At 42.2% G+C, this 6,179-nt stretch overlaps 1 pseudogene; it reads left to right on the top strand.

Moving 5' to 3' along the window:
- The first annotated feature begins 4,281 nt into the window (after positions 1 to 4,281).
- On the top strand, positions 4,282 to 5,230 carry LOC148036403 (uncharacterized; annotated as a pseudogene).
- The last annotated feature ends 949 nt before the right edge of the window (positions 5,231 to 6,179 follow it).

Below are 6,179 nucleotides of genomic sequence, written 5' to 3'. Positions count from 1 at the left end.
CTGAAGGTTTCATCATAATCCATGCCATACGTGTGGGCATAGCCTTTTGCAACCAACCTAGCTTTGTACCTACTAATAGAACCATCTTCATTGTGCTTAATCTTATAAACCCACTTACATCCAATGGCTTTCTTGCCCTTCGGCAATGATACTAGATCCCAAGTCTTATTGGCCTCTAATTTAGCCATCTCCTCATCCATTGCTGCATCCCAATAAGCATGATCAACAGCCTCCTCAAAACATGTGGGCTCAACATCCTCAACTAGTTTCACCATATAAGCATAATGGTGAGCTGCATAACCTTCAAAACCAAATCTTTTAACAGGGTATCTCACCCTGCTAGACCTGCATATCATTGGATCACTCAATGGAGCCTTTACACTATTATGAGCTCTCTGTACACCTGGTGTCTTCACAGAAGGAATACCAAGCTCATCATCTAAGCTCTCTGAGCCACTGGAGTCTCCATCAAGAACTGCATCAATGCCTTCTAACACTTTACTTTTTTCTTTGTCTTTACCTGTAGTGCTACTAGATGCACCTGAAGTTGTAGAGCTACTCCTTATTCTCCCAGACCAAGGACTACCAGATGATGTCTCTGGTCCACTAAGAGTCTGTGATTCTTGCTTTTCAGCCTGCACATGAGTGTCATGATCATCATCATTATCCAATGCATCACCACTAGATGCATACCAAGTGCTCATTTCATCAAAGATGACATCTCTACTCACTTTGAACTTACATGTGACAGGGTTGTAACAGCGATACCCTTTCTGCTCTAAAGAATATCCAATAAAGACACACTTTTCAGCCTTTGGATCCAGTTTCTTCCGCAACTCATCTAGCACATGAACATACGCAATGCAGCTAAACACTTTCAAGTGTGAAACATTAGGCTTCTTACCTGTAAAACATTCTTCGGGGGTCATACCATGAACTGCAGCTGTGGGTGTTCTGTTCATAATATAAACAGCAGTATGAACAGCCTCAGACCAAAAATGCTTAGGCATATTCTTTTCAGCCATCAAGGCGTGTGCAACTTCTGCAATATGCCTGTTTTTGCTTTCTGCAATCCCATTTTACTGTGGAGTATACCTGCATGTGAACTGTCTCTTTATCCCATGAGACCTCAGAAAATCACTGAACTCATTTGAGAGGTACTCTCCCCCTCCATCTGACCTCAAGCACTTTACTTTCAAGCCTATTTCTCTTTCAACTGCAGCCTTGAAAGTTCTAAAGTGCTCAAACGCTTCACTCTTTTCTTTCATAAAATATACCCATAGCTTTCTAGAACAATCATCAATGAATGTGACAAAGTATGAACTACCTCTAAGAGATACATTTTGTGCAGGTCCCCAAATGTCTGTATGCACGACATCAAGGATATTTCTGCTTACATCTCTGTCATGTGAAAAGGGTTGTCTTGCTTTCTTACCAAACTAACATGCTTCATATACCTTATGAAATTCTACAACTCTAAATGTAGACAAACCTGTAACCAATCCTTGGGACTGCATTAATTTCAGCCTTTGTACATTTGCATGTCCAATGCGTTTGTGCCAAATTTCAATGTCTGTAACAACACCTTTTCCTTTAGCATACATAGCAGCATTCATAGTAGGAATTCCAGCATCCAGAGTAAACATACGTCCAACTCTACTTCCCTTTGCAACTAACCTACACTTGTCATTGAAGTCTTCTACAAAGCAGCCATTTGCATTAAATCTGACTTGCAGCCCTTGCTCTACCATCTGACCCACTGACACTAAGTTCTTTGTAATAGATGGCACATGTAATATATCTGAAAGACTCTTTGTCTTACCATCATGCAAGGACAAGGGAACTTTTCCAATGTGTGAAATTGGGTGGCATGAATCATCACCCGTCTACACATAACCTGCATTTTGCAAATTTTGCATCTCTCCAAACCATTCTGCATGGCTAGTCATATGATTGGATGCACCTGAATCAACATACCAGACATCATCATGTGTTTTCTTTCCTGTAACAGTATTCAGCATATGTTGCATAACAAACAGACGTTCATTTTTGTCTTCATTCTGTCGTGAAGACGATGTGTAGTTTCCTTGCTGCAACTTACCACTGCGGATATCATTTTTCTTAGCATAACATTGGGCTGCAATATGACCTGTTTTGCCACAGTAGTGACACACAATACCAGAGTTGTTAGAACCTCTATTCTGCCATCCACCTCTTCCTCTAGAGCTCCCCCTACCTCTAAAGTTACCACAACCTCCTGAAACCTACATATCGCCAAATTGCTGATTCAATCTGTTTTGCTGGTTGTCACTACCACATCCTATACCACGGCCTCTTGAACAGAACCTGCCACGTCCCCTTCCTGAACTGGAGTAGAAAGCTTGGACTTGTTCACCACTTTTTTCAGATGTCTCACTCTGCATGTTGATCTCTTCAGTGATCATAAGGGAGACCAACTCATCGAAATCTGAAAATGGCTTTCTAACATATACGGAAGTTACAAAAGACTTCCAAGCCTTTTCATTGTTAAGTCCACCCAAGGTAGACGACACCAAATCATCATCATCAGGCATTGCATCAATCGCTGCCAAGGCATCTGCAATGCTCCTTACCTTCAATGCATACTCATTGATAGACATCTTCCCTTTCTTCAATGTATTCAACTCTTGCTTGAGTTGAATCTTTCGTGCCTTTGTATTTAGAGAAAACATACTTTCAAGTATGGTCCAAGTTGCATATGAATTCTCTGTATTTCTGATATGTCCCAGTATATTATTGTCAATTATTGCTGACAGTCAATACATGACCTTCTTGTCTTTTGCATTCCATTCCTTCCGTGCCTTTGTCTCTTCTGCAGTTGGAGGATCACTCACCTCCCGCTCCTTTTCTTCACCTGAAACAAACTCGTAAAGGCCTTTTCCAATAAGGAAATTCGTGACACGGAACTTCCATGAAGGTTAGTTGTTCTTGTCAAGCTTCTCAATGATGGGGCTTCCACTGTTCTCTGCCATTATCACAAAACTAATACCAATCAACAAGCAAATCTTCTGCAATCCTCGACCTGTAGTGCACAGCAATACACCAGACAGCCTTTCTCACTGTCTGCTCAATAATACATTCAATATGCAACCTGTTTATAGATAAACCTTGTGTTTACTCACTGTCAACACCTTTGAACTTACAGATCTGAAATCTGTAACCTGCGCACCCACTTTTGGTCAATACAGTCGAAGTCACAGTGTACCTTGAAACTGCTGTCCGCAACCTTGCGGCTCTAAAACGGTGTCGTGTTGCTGCGCATCCGAGTTGTATACACCTCCATTTCTTTTGTTGTGCATTTGTGTTAATTTCCGCGTGTGATTCATTGATGTGTGATGCATTTTAATAATCCGTATCCAATGTATATATTCCCTTAGTGCATGCGCATGATTTTGTTTGGATGCATGATGTGCGTGTATTAGAAAAATATGAAAAACTGATGCCAAAGGATCTTTGTCCTGCTGCTATTTGGTCTAGCTCTATGTGCAATGACAGCCTTGGTGCAAGTGTTTTGGAGATATGCTACAAGAAAGATATTTAAAGGAGGAATCAGAGTTGCTGCAAGATATGCCTCTTGCAAATTATCTTGGTTGCTTGGATGTCAATGTTGAATTAATGAAAAAGGCATGGTGACATATTACTAGCACAGCAAGGCTTTGACAAAAATTATGCTCATGTCAGACTTTTATAAAAGTGCTGGAATGAGGAAGGTCGCTTGCCTAATTTTGACATGTGAACAAGAAAAAGAAAAACTAAAGATAGAGGAGAAAAGGAAGGGGAAAAGGAGACTAATTGGGGGAGAGAATTCGAATGGGGGGAAAAAAAGGAGAGAAAAAGCGGGAGGAAGTTACGAACAAGGGCAGAGAGAGAGCGCAATTTTCTGTTACGAAGGCCTGCAGCAGAAAGAGGAATAAAAAACAAGAATGGGAGGATTATGATGGCGACACTATGAATCACAGATAGTCATCTGGAGCTGTGTATCATGTGACATCTAACAGATATGAAGTTCAAACTCTAGATCAAAGCACAAACAGGCAGAGAGACGAAGTAAACAATGAAGCCGGCCTCGGTCATCAGGCCAGGAGAAGTGTTTGTAGCAGAGGCCCTGCTTGCATAACAGCTTAGAGAAGCTTCCCTTTCTCAGGTAGAGAACTGAGCATGACTCGTGGGTCCGCTTCCGGAGGCTCGGCTGCAGCCTTGCTCTCAATTGCATAGGCTATCGCTGCTTGTGATGGGGTTTAGATGTCATATGCCGGTGATGCTGCTGTGACTATAGGTGAAGCATTGCGGCCAAATGTGGTGGACAAAACTGCATTTTGCGGTGGCAAGTCGCTGTCAAATGTGGCGAATTCAGAGGGGAAAAGTGCACTTTGAGCTGATGAATCACTGTTTACTTCGATATCGATGCCAACGGCATTCTAAATGTCTCCGCTGAGGATAAGACGACGGGCAGAAGAATAAGATCACAATCACCAATGATAAGGGGGCGGTGAAGTCGCGAGTGACGGTTTCCCTCGAGGCATCTCCTTTCCTCAATCAGATTGTGGCACCCGGAGACGTAGTGCTGGACCTCTCCAAACTCAGCCTTGCCACACTTCGATTGGAAGGGGGCCTCCGTCAGGATATTGATCAGATTGTGGCTACCAAGGCTGGGAGACTCAAATTCATAAAACCGAACAAGCTTTGGGTGGAAGGCTCACAAAAGCGTTATATTCCAAGTGCAAATGATATTGTCATCGGGCTTGTTGTTGATCGACGTTCAGAGAGCTTTACCATTGATATTGGAGGTCCAAGCTATGGAACTCTTTCTATCTTTGCATTTGAGGGTGCCACTAGACGCAATGTACCCAGCCTTCAAGCAGGTTCAGTGTTGTACATGCGAGTTGTGAAAGCTAACTATGACATGCCGCCTGAGCTTTCATGCATTGATGCCACTGGTAAATCAACAGGCTTTGGACAGTTGAAGAATGGTTTGTTTTTTTTTTAAATTGTTCAACAGGACTTGCACGAGTGCACTTGGCAAAAGCTTGTCTTTTGAAATTGCTGTGAGTCTGGATCAATAGTCCTTCGGTATCTACAGTAATCCTTGTTTCTAATGCCATTATAAATGCTGAGTTCTTGAGTGCTGCTCAACAGCAAGTGATGGTGCTGAAATTGCTACAAAGGGTACAATGATTTTGAACTATTGAAATGCTCGTGTTGCTGGAGATCCACCTGTTTCCTCGTTATCAAAGTAATTCATCTTCTAGAACTGGGTCTTTCCTTGGAAAGCAAATCTGAAAGAGCTCACAGTTTTTTTTTTTAAAAATCGCATGATGCAACCAACTTCCATGTTGCAAGTATCCCAAAGGCTCTGTTTAGGCTGAAATTTCAGTAACCCAGTTCCCATTCTCAGCAATCCTCTCGACAGAGTTTTCATCTTCAAGCATGGCATACTACAGCTGAACGACCACGTGCAAGGCTTTACTTGGTGCTGTACTTGTTCGAACCAAAATTTTGAGCTGTGGCTATGTTCTTGACAAGCAATATATGATCTTTGGCATCAAATTTTGAGATCTTCTTGTTAGCCTCTTTCCTTGCTGTATCTTGAACCCCGTGTTTTGCAGCTCTTACACGATCTCTTTGACATTTCTGGTGAACCCGACGTGAAAGTGCTGCGTCATCAGCAAGATGGGAGACTCGCAAGAAGAGATGACAGATGATAATGTCATTAAGAACCTGTTTCAGTCATTTACCATGTATATGCAGCAGCAAGTTCATGCAAAACGAGACAGTGATGCTATGGATGCCTTGAAAGCTGTCCAACAGGAGATGAAGCAGTTTAATGGCCAGCAAGTGTCAACTTACCTGCATTTGTATGAAGAAAAGATGAAGTTTTTTGGGGTTTCTCAAGATGTTTGGAGCCGCTACTTCTTGCGGATCGTGGTGCGCGCTCTTGAAGGTCGAATTGCAGAAATTCAAGAGGCACATGCAGGTTGGGCTGAATTTAAAAAGGCATTAAAAGATGAATATTTCCTGGAGGATACAGGTCTTATGAATCGCAGGAATTTTTTAGCATGGGTTTCTATGCCTAATAAGGGACTTTCTGTTACCACTCTTCTGCGAGAGTTTGAAAGCCGTTATGATCAGTTGGATGGGAC

The sequence above is a fragment of the Lygodium microphyllum genome, chromosome 5, assembly GCF_053477565.2.
Source record: "Lygodium microphyllum isolate KBCC chromosome 5, Lygodium_microphyllum_v1.1.10, whole genome shotgun sequence".
Taxonomy (NCBI): domain Eukaryota; kingdom Viridiplantae; phylum Streptophyta; class Polypodiopsida; order Schizaeales; family Lygodiaceae; genus Lygodium; species Lygodium microphyllum.
This window is presented reverse-complemented; position numbering and strand designations above follow the sequence as displayed.